At 37.7% G+C, this 16648-nt stretch overlaps 1 long non-coding RNA gene across 1 annotated transcript in view; it reads right to left on the minus strand.

Annotated features, from left to right (window-relative positions):
- Window positions 1-1032: 1032 nt before the first annotated feature.
- The window catches only part of LOC134669760 (uncharacterized), a 127291-nt gene continuing 111675 nt past the window's right edge, over window positions 1033-16648 (minus strand). Inside the window, exon 4 of the long non-coding RNA XR_010098972.1 lies at window positions 1033-1134. This is a non-coding gene — a long non-coding RNA (uncharacterized LOC134669760). The remainder of the gene's footprint in view (window positions 1135-16648) is intronic.

A 16648-nucleotide genomic window follows, 5' to 3' on the forward strand; every position in this document is an offset into this window, starting at 1 on the left:
CGTCCGTCCGTCCGTCCGTCCGTCTGTCACCAGGCTGATAGCTAGACAGTTGAAATTTTCACAGATGATGTATTTCTGTTGCCGCTATAACAACAAATACTAAAAACAGAATAAATTAAAGATTTAAATGGGGCTCCCATACAACAAACGTGATTTTTGACCAAAGTTAAGCAACGTCGGGAGTGGTCAGTACTTGGATGGGTGACCGTTTTTTTTTTGCTTTTTTTTTGCATTATGGTACGGAACCCTTCGTGCGCGAGTCCGACTCGCACTTGTTTTTCTACAGGTCGTATTTTTAGAGTTCCGTAGCCAAATGGCAAAAAACGGAACCCTTATGGATTCCTCATGTCTGTCTGTCTGTCTGTCCGTATGTCACAGCCACTTTTTTTCCGAAACTATAATAACTATACTGTTGACCCTTGGTAAGTAGATGTATTCTGTGAACCGCATTAAGATTTTCACACAAAAATAGAAAAAACAACAATAGATTTTAAGGGTTCCCGTACATTAGAACTGAAACTAAAAAAAAAAATTATTCATCAAACCCTTACGTGTGGGTTATCTATGGGTAGGTCTTCAAAAATTATAATATTAGAAAAAACTCAATATTATTTAGTTTTTTCTAATATCATTTTTTTCTAAACAGAATAGTTTGCGCGAGAGACACTTCCAAAGTGGTAAAATGTGTGTCACCACTCCACCCCCTGTAACTTCTAAAATAAGAAAATGATAAAATAAAAAAAAATATATGATGTACATTACTATGCAAAATTCCACCGAAAATTGGTTTGAACGAGATCTAGTAAGTAGTTTTTTTTTAATTCGTCATAAATCGTAAACCGCAATTTTTATTATGTTACTTGCTGCTACGGAACCCTTCATGGGCGAGTCCGACTCGCACTTGGCCGCTTTTTTAGTAAAATTTTCGGTGTTCGATAATTATAGGAATCTTTTTTTTGCTCATGAAATTCTTGGATTATGTCAAAACGAGGAGCTATTGGGGGTTCACGAGGTCTACAAATCGCTTTTTATTTACCCTTCGAAAGGCCTAAAGTTATTACTTGTGATGAGCGGACGTGGTTGTCCGCTGGAAGTTGCGCCGCCCGCCGGCGCCGCGCCCTCACCGCATGCAACCTGGAGCAAATGATAATGAAATTAACTTCCTTACTCAAAAAAAAAACATACAGTGTCAAATAGCGGCTAATACCTAGAGGGCAGGTTGAAGCATGATTAAAGCACATGCATATTTTGGTGAAGTTATCAATAGACTATTTTGTGAATTGTGAACTTATTACACAGTTACGTGGGCTGACATTCAACTTGTTTCATTAAATAGAGAGGCATTAATATAAATTACCGCTTAAGTACCTTAATCAAACTATTCTATATACAAAGTATATATTAACAAAATTGTAATATTTAAGGACGCGACCTCTAATAAAGGTTGTTATTCATAGCGCAAATGATTCGCTCATCGTGCATCGCCGCGGCGGGCAAGACAAGTAATTGTGTACGATAAATAAATATGTACGAGTATGATCGGAGTGGCAGCGGCTCCGCGGATATCTCCGAAACGCCGGATTACGGAGACGGCGATCACATTCGGATTTATTTTTCTGCTTCGATTGCTAACAGTGGGTGCTTGTTGAATATATCTAACAGAATATTTAGGTATTTATTATTATTAGTAAATTTCTTATTGGGATAGTTAGGTCATGCTCTCAGTCCGCTATTGGAATATGACATCTAGAATGTTTTTAGGGTGAAACGAACGTCTTGGAGGTTGGCGGCTTTAGATTGTGTTTCGTAACGACATTGAATTATTTTACGGTTGTGTGTTTGGGTTTGGGTCACCTAACACTTGTAACGATAAACAGAACGTTTAATTCGATAACGTTCGATTCGTTTAACGTTTTATAGTAACGACGTTTTTGCTGCCAGCCACGAGTAACTGAATGCAATATTTTTTTAAAGTCATTTAGATCTGGCAATATTAATGACGTCAAAAAGCGCGACCGAACACCGCCGCGTGACGTGAACGGAAATTGTCATGTCGCGAGTAGTTGACGTGAGGCCGGTGGCGGCGCGGCCTCCGCGACATTCTGACATTACAACTTACTTACATACTTTTATTTGACTTAGGAAATTAAGACTCTCATTATTCGATTAAGCTGTAATAAAACGTCATCTCGACTGATATTAGAATTGAGGTCAAGACATAAATTGCTTTGTTTTCCAACGAATTGAATGTAGACCTACAAAAGTAGCAAATCTGTCCCCAAACTCAAGATTCACCAACGATGAATGATCTTTAAGTTTTAATATAGAAAGTTTAGCAAAGTTGGCGAAAGTTTGCACTTTTTGCAAGTCAGATAAGATGGCTACGTTCAGTTTGGAGTCGGTGTCTCCTCCAGTTAAAGTTCATCCTTACTAAGGCAAAATGATGTCACATCTCGAAGCAAATCAAGTTTCCTTGAAGTTTGTTTAAGAGTCGGCCGCTATGCTGTCCTACCACCCCTACCATATATATTACTTAGCATCTGTAAGTGATATTGGGAAACCAGTTTTAACTTCCGATTTATTGCATAAGAATTCGATTAACAATTGAGTGTTTTGACGGTTGTTACGCGTGATACATAGTAGTATTTGTGTGGTACCTAGGATTTACTATATATTATGATCTATCTTTTCTACAATCGGTTACGTCACTTTTGATACTAATCGGTCACCTTTAACAAATTCAGATCAAATTCATGACCTGTTATTCCGATCCGAATATGCTTCCTGGAGCAATATCGTTATTAATTAATGTTACTCGTATAATACTTATGTATATCAAAATAGTTACATATATTATTTTTTCTAATTGGAACATTTCACGATATAAATAATTAGGTACCCATTTTACCCAAGCTTCCGTTTTGACATAATTATTAGGAACGCATCACAATGTCGCTCGTTTCCCTTCTACCCCCCCGTACCCTCCCCCCGGGACCCCCGCGGTCGTCAGCCGCTTCAACACCGCTGATGGTAATGGCGCTCGCATCACTAGTTATATATTGTGGCCCTCCGCGATAATGACTCCTGACCTGACATCGCGCACTACAGTAAAAACACGGTTTATACACTAGATGGAGGAACTACATAATATGGAAAGAGCTAGTTTGGCTTAGGGCCACTTGCATCATCCAGGCTTAGCCACTAACTCGGGGTTAACCGGTTAAAACCGGAGTTACCAGTACAATTTATTTATTTATTTATATAATATTTATTTATTTATCTATTTATTCATTTAAATTTAACCCTGTGTTAACAGTTAACTTCGAGTTAGTGACTATCCCTGGATGGTACAAGTGGCTCTTACTGTTTCTGTAGGTAAGGGTGGTAGAAAAAAGTGCTCAATTCATCGTAAACCACTGGAGCTGGCAGAATTCATCCGCAATTTAATGCGCGAGCGATGTTTGCAGATCAGATAATATTAAGATTGTATGCTACGATAGCAAATCAATGTTGCATCACAATCTTTGTATGATATTTTTTTCGCGTCTTAAACTTACGAGCATCAGAACATAATATGGTAAGGGGGAGTAAGGGGGCGTTGTCGTGTAATTTTATTATTTATCATAACACGGGATCCAACGGAAGATAATCTATGTTTGAGTAGCAAACTAATGTATTGGTAAGTAGTTGTGATTATTTAGTGCCTTTTCACATCAACCCCTCTTTAATTTGCCATTTGTTTTGTTTACCAAATGTGCCGATGACGCGAGATAATATTTAGGCACAAGTACACTCAAAACAGTCCCAGCTTAGCTGTCTTTAAATTAGCGTGGAGTAATCTAGTGAAATGTTACGGTTTATCATAAAACAGTCCGGCGTGCCGGCCCCGGGCGCCGCGACCGGCCCGGCCCGCCCCGGCCGCACAAACAACTCATTGCTTTCTTTAGTGTTTGCTAAACATTTTAAATCATATTTATATAGTAGATTATAACCTTAAGTAACTTATTATTTTACTTACTTACGTATAACGTGGGCGTAACTGCGTATAAGTTAAAAGATCACAATAAGCATTCAGGCAGATGAAATTATAATTATAATAAATAATAGCAGTAATTTTTAACAGACGTGATAAGTTGTGTTAAGTTCCTCCACGTTTTATTTTATTATTTATTTTAAATGTTATTGCACATCAATAAGAGGTACTATTAATTGCGGACTTAATGGACGTTTTCATGGACAGCGCAATTTCTTGGGCCAGGGCCAGTCGGTAAATAAACATCACATTTGCCCAAAACCTAGCCTATAATATGTACCTATATTCAGAACTTGAGTGTATATAATTATAATAGCTACATTAGGTCAGCAACGGGCCCGTACAATATATTAGCTAAGAGCGTTTCTGAGCAACTCCCTGGCCTCCGTCCCGCCGCGGACAGGCGCGGGTCCATCCATCACCGCCGTCTGCGGGCTCCACAGAACACCGCCTCTAGAAACCTAATATTGACCATATTGTTCCCGACGCAAATCACCAAACTGTGAGGCGCGGGAGGGGTGCTCACGGCGTTGCGATTGGTCGTTCCAAACATGGCGCGCTGACACGTGTAAGCGTAGGGATGGGATATGTTCATTACAGGTAGTGGGTACTGCTACCGGTTATACCGAAATTTATTGTGGTAAAATTGTTACCAATTTAGTGTACTTAGAGTTAATAATTATATTGAATAATTTAATATTTCATTAAGTAATTTAACAATGTACCTGAAAATTTAACTTAACATATTAGGGCATTTCTGTTTAAATTACCCAGAACTCGAATTTTAAAATTTAGAAATTTTATATTATATGTACTCAGAATCGCAATCTCTTTCGATACGAGAAAAATAGTCGCCAAAATATCATACAATTTTCTTTCTTTGAAGTTCATCATCAGGTCAATCTCGTGACATGAGACCTAACTGCTCACCTAGAGCAGCGGTTCTCGAACGTTTTTGGTGACGGAACCCTTTTGGAAAGCGAAATATTTGACGGACCCCAAATTAAATATTTTCGTTCGTCACTGTCGACCAGATATACCTATTGTTTTTTTCTTATTATTACAAGTATTTTCGCGGAACCCCAACAGAGGCTTTGCGGAACCCTAGGGTTCCGCGGAACACACTTTGAGAATGGCTGACCTAGAGGATTCTAAAAAACCCATACAACAAATGTCTATCACAAAATTCACAAACCAACACCGAGTTCCTTCGCACTTCTTTGAAGTTCATCATCAGGTCAATCTCGTGATATGAGACCCAACTGCTCACCTAGAGGATTCTAAAAAGCCCATATAATATATGTCTATCACAAACCAACACCGAGTTCCCTCGCACGTCTTTGAAGTTCATCATCAGGTCAATCTTATAACATGCGGCCTAACTGCTCCGCTGGCCTAGAGGATTCTAAAAAAACTTACACAACATATTACCTATATATTATGTCTAAAATGGTACAATACGGTATGACGAAGCACGAAGTTTCCGCAACTGACGAAACCATCATCGTCACATCACTAGTCGAGGGATAGCGCATTGAATTTTCAAGTTGACGAAAAGGGACGGACATACTTCGCCTCTGCTTACTGACCAGTATAAAATGAACCCCGCGGACAAGAAACATTATTCAATGAAATAATTAATTTGACTTTCCTGTGGGAGGTTATTCCATCTGTTTCGTAAGTAGAAGTCTTAGATGACTTGCCGCATTATTTTAAGCTGCAATATCCTATGATTTCTCAATGAATTCAATAGTTTACGATTTATTTTCTTAGACTCGTGCACACTGCTAACAGGTCGTAACCTTGGGCGCAACTGATCGGAGCGGCGCGCGAGCAATCTTATATTTGACCTATACACCATACGTGCGGTGACCGCGAGTCGTCCTATAAGCTCGGTCTATAGGGGTTGGTCTGTGGCGGGCTCTGAGGCTCGCAAACTACACACCCTTCTACCTATCTCTGTGATTTCCCGAATTTACTCAGAGTATTCATATTACAACTTATTTAAACCGGGTCTATCGAATTATTAATTTGCTTCCTTCATAATTTTCCATCAACCAATCAAATCAATATAATTATATTTATTTCAGACCAATGACGACAACGTTATTTTCGACGTTTCGACCACGACCAGTGAAACCTGGGCTGACAGTATTGTTTTATCTTATGTTTTAGAAGTACACGATAGAAACCTCTAAAGATGACGTGGGTAATTAAATTACCAGTATATTCGAATTAATTAATATTTATATTTATTAATTTCATATTATAATTATAAAAATTATGAAAGTTACTAGAACTGAGTATTACGAGACTAAGGATTAGGGACTATAGCGTTCACAGTCGTATGTAGGTACACTGCGGCTTCGCGAATAGGAAGGAGCAACCTCCGCGCGAACTGTATTGTGATTGCGTGTGATGAATGGAGCCGCCGCCGTTCCTACGAGTATTCGTATCGCGATGATTTATTTATCAATTACCCGACGCCGACACCCACCGCCAATTGATGGCTGCTATTCCAGGAAAACAGGAATTGTTTACTTAACTATGTTTACCGCTGTGGTTGGAAGGAACAGTTCTAATAGAGAATTTTCTGATGTGAAATTTATAAAACCTATTGTACAATAGACCGCAAGTTGAAATGAGTGCCTGTATGAAATTTTATTCAATTGTTTACCGTAGGTATTCTATCGCAATTTACTAAAAACAGTTAGGCTGCCCTCCCACGGAGGAATTTAAACCATAATTATAATAAATATTTTTAATAGCGTTGCTGGATCCATACAATTATTTTTTGACCATGTAATGTAACAGTGACATCCGTTATGTGACATTAATATCATACTGTATATATATACGAGTATCATATTTTTTAATAATAATGTCGTTATACAGAGAAACTAAATATTTGTGTATTCAAAATATTTATCCTTTTATTTAAATTACGTAAGACAGTTCTTACCAATAATTAGATCAGTATCTAATTTGATTTTAGAAAATACTTGTTGTGTGGCCTAAGGGTCATCTTGATAAATATGAATAATGTGAGCGTATAGAGGCATAGCGATGTTGGCGTAGAGCACTTCGCGCTCGTAGCCGCGTAGCTCGTACCGTAGCACGCACGCGTAGCAGAGGCTGTCACGCAGAGGTGTTGCACGAAACTGTGCCTCTACCATCAGTTGGCAGAGTATTTTTCACTTACACTCGGTGAATAAACGTGCCGTGTGTCACGTTTTACGTTTCTTTACGGTCTTACTCGTATGTACCTAACTTCACTCCACTCCAAACGATGCTGTCCCTTTCTAAGTATACTAAAAAACAGAGCAAGAGTTATATCGGAGTTTTATACAGCGCCTCTAGGACTCACTTAAAGAACTAAATAAGAAAATTGACACATTTTCTCACGTCTACGTAATTTACTATCTATGCATCTCGCTCTCGCATATTAGTGCAAGTGAGATGCACAGAAAGTAATGATACATATACTGATGGTAGCCGTGAATATGGAGGGTAGAGGTAAAGAGAATCCTTTATGACTTTATGAGAAAACTCCTTTATGGGAGAATATTTGCAAAAACTGGGCACGCTGTCAGCTATTATAATTTTTCTAAATCTCTCCAGAGTAGCGAAAAAAGAAAACCCATAAACCTAGTTTTTCATTGTATCAATACCATACTAAAAATCATGGAGAATGGAAGTTTCTCGTATTTAGAAGTGGAAAAACGTTTTCTCTTTTTGTATGGACGATTACGACGTATAGTCAGACCGTAAAAAGTCTGCAGCGATTTTGATAGCCCACGCAGTGCAAGTGTCATTTTAAACGTCAAACTTCTATGAAATTAATAACACTTAAGCTGCGTGGGCTATCAAATCCGCTGCAGACTTTTATTGGTACTACTATAGTATACTTCCCTCTTAAGGTTTTTGACGGAGACTTTTTCATTAATTAATTACATGGAGATTGTATTCCTTTACCTCTACCCGCCACTTAGAGCATTTAGAAAGGAGATGTCATCGCTGTCATTTTCTTTACAAAACGCGGGGACGTCAAATGTATTGCTATTTCTACATGATTTGTACGTAACGTACAAATAGCCATGTCAGTCCATACAAAAGTTTGCACAATTGTGCAAGTTTTTCGGCACAGGGGTGAGTAATATTGTCAACAAAAAAAAAAGAATATAGACTAGGTATCTGCCGTATTCGAACTTCAAGATATTCACAAGAGACGACACGTACTAGATCCATTCTAGATACGTTATAGTTTAGATATCAACTAGTTCTCTTTTGCAGCGCAATCGGGCAACCAATGTCACTTTTACGTTAGATAGCGTAAGATATCTATTAGATGTGAATTGGATCTCTAAGTCAAATCCCGAGGAAGTCGTTCAAGAGTATCTCCAGAATCACGCCAATGTCAAATTTGACAGGTTAGATCTTAAACATATCGTTATCCTACGAGTATCTTGATGGTGATGTCTAAAAGATATCTAATAGATATCTATTTCAAAATCCGAATCGGGCCCTATGATATTTGATTTATTCGGTTGTCAATATAAAACAAATGTAGTTGTTCTTTCTTCTTGTATGAGACGCCATTACTATGTAGTCTTGCTTGAGATTAAGAAACATTATTTGGTGTTAAAACAAGCTTTTTTTTCCTGCTTGGAACCCTAATCCTAACAGTAAGCACTCAATGACCACTCCAGTTATTAAATGCTCTAAGACCAATTTTGTCACTTTGTTACTGACTCAACCTTCATTCTAAATTTTTTTAAGATTTGACGTTGCCATAGTTACGAAAATAATAAACACATCAATATTAGTAAACAATGTATAAAATAAAATATATTGTATTCAAGAAAAAAATTGCAAAATATGATAATTACGTAAACATCATTAATTAACGAGTTAAAATTATAACTTTGCGTGTTAATAAAAAATAGGAAGCAAAGTATATGGCGCGATTATACAGGCTACTTTTGGCTACATATTTATTACCTATGATGAAAATAGTACACACATGAGAAGAAATCTTAAAATACTAAAATAGGTATATATTATATTATGGTCCGCTTCAGTCCGCATCATAACAACGGCCGTCTCCTATACTGCTAAGTACCATTATCAAATAGAGTGTGCGGAAAGAGAAGAGTTGTGAAATGTAGGGGAGCCCATACATTATACCTACGACTCTTCTCTTTCCGCACAGACCCTGACCTTAATAGCGATCTTAATTTTATAGTAAATGATCTCGAGTATATTTCAGTGCCAAGCGCCCCATTTCCAATACAAAATGAACCCACGCAGCGCAGCGGGTTTTTGGCAATAAATGTGTTTAAACCTTATTTAAATTTTCAGATTCTAAACCACCACGAAAAGTTTTTGAAGAAAGTTTTATATTTCCTGTTACCAAATTGACATGAAAAACGATTACCTAGGTATCAAACACAAGAATTTGAACATCGGAAAATAAACTATACTTACTTATTAAAGAAAAATAAATAAACTCATAGAACATTTGTATGTTTTATTTTATGTAAGATGATAATACTTAATAAAATACGTAGGAATTCTTGCGTACATATTATAATAGGTCTTGCGGTATTCTTATATGTGTTATGTGCAGTGTGCACCCAGCAACAAAAGCAGCAGCATATCGTACCGCTCCTTGTAATGAGCCTTAATTCTTATTGCATACATGCATACGCTGCATACATGATGCCATCCGGATTTTCATGGAAATGTTGGTTCTTGCCTAAAACCAAAAACTGCTCGTAAGCAATGTGATCTTCGCAAATGTAGCAGTAGAAACAGGAAAATATGATGTCAAGTATATCTCATTACCTTTGTACTAAATCAGCCTTTTATCGAGTTATTAATTGATTTACCCCTTAAAGTTTTGCTTGAAGTTCACGTACTGTTATAAATTTATACATATTACGTTGAAAATTGCATTAATACTTACTCGTGAAAAATCTGCGTATTTGTTGTGTTTACAAGTTGACAGAAATGTCACGTTGGAAACGCACGTATTTTTCGATAACATCTGTCACGTTTACTCGCGTAAAGTATTTACGCAGAATAATTCTGGCTCAGTTTTCATTATATAATTAGAAAGGGAGCGTTTTAGGTGTGAAGTTAGGCAAGTATGGAAAACTCGCGTAAAAACGTTTGTAACTCATGGTACAAATTGAAATTTTTAGTTCTTTACGTGACCGGTAGAGGCACTGTACAATTACTCCATACATTTTCCTTAACTTTCTCACTATCTTCACTTCTCACTGTCATTCACGGAACTCATAGTAGAGCTTCTGGAGACGATTTTGAAATGTATATACTTACGGCGCGATTCGGGAAATGAATTAGAGATGCACTAGATAAGATATAGTAAAGATATGTGACGCTCCATGGCGAAAGGTACCATTACTCCGACTGAATATTGGAGCGGCGTTAATAATAAGCGTAAGCGCCAGCTGCCATAAGGTACCTTTTGCAGTGGAACGTCACATATCTTTACTATTTCATATCTAGTGAATGTCTAACGGCGCAATATCTTAAAGTTCGAATCGCGCCGTTACTCACGTTTTTTCTGAAAACTCAATAAAAATAAAAAAACGATATATAATGGAAATTACGGGTGTACAAACATGTTTTGTTCTCGGATAGAGTAGGTATCTTAGCGTGAATAAAAGAGTAGTCATATTAAACTAATTAGCTTGTATTATGGGTGTAGGTTTATTAGTTGGTAAGGGTCGTACTACTTATTCCCTCGCCGCGGGGGCCACACGCGACGTAGGTCGGGGTCGACCTACGTCGCGAGGATTGTTTAGTGTTATACCTACACTTAATTTTAGTACTTTGATGACATTTATAGTGGTAAAATAGTACATATTTCGTAATTGTAGGTATTTGTTGTGGCGATGTTTATGTTTTTGCATACACATACATATTATCCTGTATGTACTTAGGCGACCGAGCGTGGATTAAGCAAATACATTATTGACACATTTATTTTTATATATTGTTCCCTATTGTTGTTTTCTGGAATAAACCCAAATTGTTTATTTTACTCTCGCAAGCGGAACCGGAACGCATCCTGCATGCTGCTTGATATCACCGCATCTCTACCACCGTCACCACCAAGTGTAGTGCGTAACACATTACGCGTAATAGTATCTACCATTCTCTGATAAATTAACAAAAATATACATGTCTTTGTATGTATGTAGAACCAATAGACTGTGAGAAATACTTTTGAACGCGAACGATAGCGATATAATGGGCCCGATTCGGATTTTGAAATAGACATCTATTAGATATCTTATAGACATCACCAAGATAAGATAACGATATGTTTAAGATCTAACCTGTCAAATTTGACATTTGCGCGATTCTGGAGATACTCTTGAACGATTTCCACTGGATATGACTTAGAGAGCCAATTCACATCTAATAGATATCTTACTCTACTAGAAAAGTGACATTGGTTGCCCGAATTGCGCTGCAAAAGAGAACTAGTTGATATTTAAACTATAACGTATCTAGAATGGATCTAGTACGAGTCGTCTCTTGTGAATATCTTGAAGTTCGAATACGGCAGAATGTCTATTCGGAACCGTATTCCTGCGCGGCAGATACTTTAGTCGCGTTGTCTCTTTCACTACTATCAATGCTGACTGTACATTCCGCTACATTAATCTTTGCCTGTATTTATCTGTCTTTGTTTTTGTTAGTATGAATTAGTAAACTTGATAAAAATGACAAAACACTATTCAATAAACACAATCAGCAATCTATGAGAAAAAAAATCATTTTAGGATTTAGTTAGACGGACTTGTTCTTGAGACACATAAATATTATATATAAGAAATTAAGAAACCACGCAAAGAAATATTCGGACATAGCCAGTAAACTGTTTATCTAGAAATAAAAAACTATTAACTTCAATGGGACTACCTATGTTACCTATATCTTACTCCTTTAATCTATACATTTCTGACAAGCTACAAAGACGACCCTTCAAGACCATACACAATCAATTACTTTTCCTAACTATCCGTAAATCGGCTCCGATTTGCTATAATCTGCTAACGCGGACCCACAAACTCAATTATTGGTGATCGGCCCCAAATGGTCCAATTACAGCGACCGAGGTCCCACGACGCCTCATCCAGGTAATAACGTAACGTTTCAACTAGCCGTGGGCTCTGACGTGTCAATAGGAATAATTAATCTGTCATGCTACAAAGTGAGCCCCCAGATCACGAATATTAACATTTAATGAGTGCGAAAGAGGACTACAAATGAAAAACGCGACTATTTTTGGACTTGATAGCTTCCGCTAGCGGCCGGCTTCAATATTCGAATGTAAGGTTAGAGGACTAGAAAATACGAAAGTATTAGGAGAATTTAATTTTTGTCAGGCAAGATAACATTGCCTCTATTCTATGCATGAGGGCGAATCGTTCAAAGGGGCAGTGAGGGGAAACAATAAACCGAGGAGTCGAGATTGAGTTACGACTTACGAGAACTTTTAGAAATAACAATCATTATGACATAAAAACATTGTCTTTAGCAGAGAAAATAAAAAGTGTACCTACTACCTACATTGCAAGAAATATTATTTGCCCTGTTACCTTTATCCACGTTTTAGGCCAAATTATAAATTTTACTCGCTTAAATTGTTATGAGCAACGCAACCGCAGTTATTAGCGCCCTCTATGTCGCAGGGTACAAGTCTGCTCGAAGATTTATAAGCCAATCATTTGTCAAAAACTTTTGGTGTTAATTTCATTTCAGAATTTTCATCACAAAACTTCGTATCCAATTACGAAGCACCCATGCTTAATAACTGTCAGTTAGTGACGTCGCGAGTCGACTTTTTATAAAGTTTTATTAATTATTCAGAATGCAGGCTGTCACCGATCAAGGATAGCCACCCTGTCCTAAAATACGCACCCTGATTATTATTCATATAATATGTGAATAATTTCTTTGATTTCTCGAGGATCTATCTAATTAACAAATCCTACGTAATAACAAATCATTATTGAAATCGGTCTTGCTGATTCAAAACTGGAGAAAAAACTAAACATTTTGACGAATTGTACATACATTGAAGATTGTTCTCAAATATTTATTATTATTTATTTATTATTCTCTTTTTAAAGTGGGTTAATAACAATAAGTGTGGCCTCGTCTCGTCCCTCGGCGCGTGATCCATCGCCAAAGGGGCACACAATCAATCAGGAACTTATGATTGGTTCCTGCCCCAATTAAATAACTTTCTCGAGTCAATAACGTGGCGTGCCCGCACAGACAGACTGTCTCGGAGCGTACCTACATACATACGAGACCATCTTGTAACTAGGTATAGTAGGGCCCAAATCATATTGTTTTATGTTTGTCAGTATAACAACACAGTAGTACTGTGACAGTACATATACTACTTAATATTATCTATTTCACACCGCATTGGAAGAAAATAATATACGTAGAGGAGAGGAGAGAAGAGGTAAACTACAGGCGACCAATTGGATAAATATTATAGCGATAAAACATCTAGTAAAAAAATGTGGAATGGAATGTTCTCGCTGGTCAACGCTGTTAATAATTCAGTGATATAAAATGTAATAGATAACATTCTTTAATCCGCGCAGCTCCTCATTAATTTTTTTCTTGGAGCGGACGTGCTTTACATAAGTATTATTCTTTCTTACATAATTTAGTATGAAATTGCGAGGAGGGGACAGTGGGTAGGGGCGAGCACCGGGGGGCGCGCAGTCGTGGTCGTGACACTGTATAGATTGTACCACCGTCCACGCACCTCGGTAGCTAGCACCTGAAAGTTTTATTCAATTGTCTTACAAGTGTGCGCTTAGTTTTTCAATTAAGTACAGGGCAAGTAAATTTTTTCTCCTTACCACAAAAAACCGGTCGGACTCGCTAACTAAGGGTAGTGAGGGTTCCTTACTACTAAAACTATTTTTTTACTGTTATTCAGATTTTTCCCTACTGTTTGTACTGTAGGTAAGAGTATATTACTTGCCTCATACGGCTCGATTCGGGAAATGAATAAGAGATGCACTAAATATGAAATAGTAAAGATATGTGACGTTCCACGCCATAGAAACCTTATGGCGGCTGGCGCCGCGATTCGAGAAATTAATTAGAGATTCACTAGATATGAAATAGTAAATTTATGTGACGTTCCACGACAAAAGGTATCCGTTTTTCAGTTTGAGGTATAGTCAGCCAAGACAGTGGTCTACCACTTTTGACTCTAGCATCTGATTGATGGAGTCGAAAAGTTGTATACCTTGGCTGACCGTACGGAACGTTCATAATACTTCTCATAATACTTTTTGACGTCGACTAAGTATACGTTATTTGCTACCTTGTTCGCCAAAAAGATCTTTTTGTAGAAAGATATGTGTTTAACTTCCGGTATACATTGACCTATTTTCGCCATTATTCGCCAAACATATCTGTCTGACAGATGGAACAGACATATCTGTACGTATACTTATCCCTGGCAATTAGGAGCGTGACGGCATAATAATCAGATTAGAATCGTGATAATGGGTCTAATCTGATCCAAGTGATCTTGTGATTGACTTATAATTGGAGTTACATATATCCGGGCCGGATCCAAATCTCCAACTGCGATTCACTGACCCGAATGAACTTGATACAGATCGCGCCAGATGACGGTGGGCGGCGCGGCGGCTCTGTAGCTGCTGCTGTATCTGTCGATTACCCTGATATAATGATTGATGGATGGTCGTCATAATCGCGGCAGTGAACGTCACTCATGTTATCAAAGAAGTTGTCAGATACAGTTGCGATATCAACGCTGCCGCAGTATTGTTGCGACAGTAATGTAGCTGTAATTGACATTCATATGTCGTCTTTACTCGCATATAACGCATCACAAGATCACGCTTTTTAAGGTGGGATCCCCGCAAAGTGCGGCACTGTTTCATATACCCAGTCTTGTATCTCGGAGCACATCATAAATATTATTATGAAAATTCACACGTTTATACACCAGTTTTAATGACGTAAAATGCAAAACTGCGCTGGAAGAGAGATTCTTAGACAATTTTGCATTGAGTCGACAGCCCGTCAATTTATTGTTTGTCCCAGTTAATACAACGATGCTGTCTGTCAACAGCAAAAAAAAAAAAATCTGTTCGAATACTAATTGTCTATAAAAAGTGTAATATCCACTTTCAATCAACTGGAGTAGGTAGCTTTACGAAACATTCGTCATCTGTTTCATTAAAAACGATTTCAGCAATTTTCTTTAATGCCAGTTTCCAGTGATCCTAAAACTTTGCGAGTAACTTACGGAATTAAATTTATACGTATCATTAAAGTAGGGCGAACCTCCCCCTCTCCGCGCCGCGGCCGCTTCTTCCAGTAATTTATTGTTTTTGGCCCACTGAATGGTTGAAAGGCCGAAATGCGATTTCATTTTAGTGAGTTCCATTTGGCAGGTGAAATATAAATAGGTGGTCAATAAATGCCTATTGAGGATCGACGTCGGGAACGTTATTACGTAATCGAAAAGCTCTTAAACTTAAGTAGGTATATGGCGGCCAATTTTCGAATTGAAAGCTATTAAATGTTATGAAATATATCGCAGCACTCGTACCATAGGTAGGTACACTAGTCGTAGTAGGTATACTACAGTCCTATAATAACGTCCTTTTAAATGGAATTACGTGTAGCATCAATATTAAGGCTCTCCCTTGCCCTTTTTAGCATATCGAATAGCCACACGCCACACCACGCATAACAGTCGTAAAATAGGTAGATAAGAAATTATTATATTATTTTTAACGCATTATCGGCCAAGCACTTTCGGAGCAAAATGGGAACATATTATTTTATACACAAACAAACAGAAACAAAAGTTCTCCTTACTATGTATGTAAGTAGTACATATATGTTACCGTGTCTGTGCCATCAGGAGTAAGTAATGTGAAATACAAAATTATTGTTTTTTTTTTCAAAATCTGAAGATAGGTACGTATGCTTAGAGTAGGTATACCTATACCTACATACAGTGCGCGCGCGCAATCTCCCGCTCCCGCGCAACATCTGGCGGCGGCAGGGCCACGGCACGGCAGACAGACGTCGGCCGTATTTCATCGCGGACATCAACGTGCGGGCGGGTTATTGCTCAAATGATATATATTCGCAGAGCGCGCTCTATCACGCATGGATGGACACTAAAATGTGGATTCACGTTTTATCAGTAAGTAAACATATCTTTGCTATTTCGTAAGAATAGGACTAGGTAAACACATCTTTACGATATCTTGAGCATAGGATATGTGATGTAGCTAAGGTTAGCGATATTATAACATATAAAACGAAAACAGTTTATAGAAAAAAAAACTTAGAAACTGACAATTTGTTAAAAAATTTACAGTTACATGCAAATAGACTTTACTCTGTTTAAAGACATCTAATAGTTGACGCGCTGTTTATCCGGCTGTGTTGAGTCTGTTTAACTTTAATATGAAGAAACTCGAAGAAGGCGGGTTGTTGCGAACTTGCTCGTTTTTCTGCCGTAACTTTGCAGGATCAAGTTTTCGCATT

Source organism: Cydia fagiglandana, chromosome 13 (genome assembly GCF_963556715.1).
Source record: "Cydia fagiglandana chromosome 13, ilCydFagi1.1, whole genome shotgun sequence".
NCBI lineage: Eukaryota > Metazoa > Arthropoda > Insecta > Lepidoptera > Tortricidae > Cydia > Cydia fagiglandana.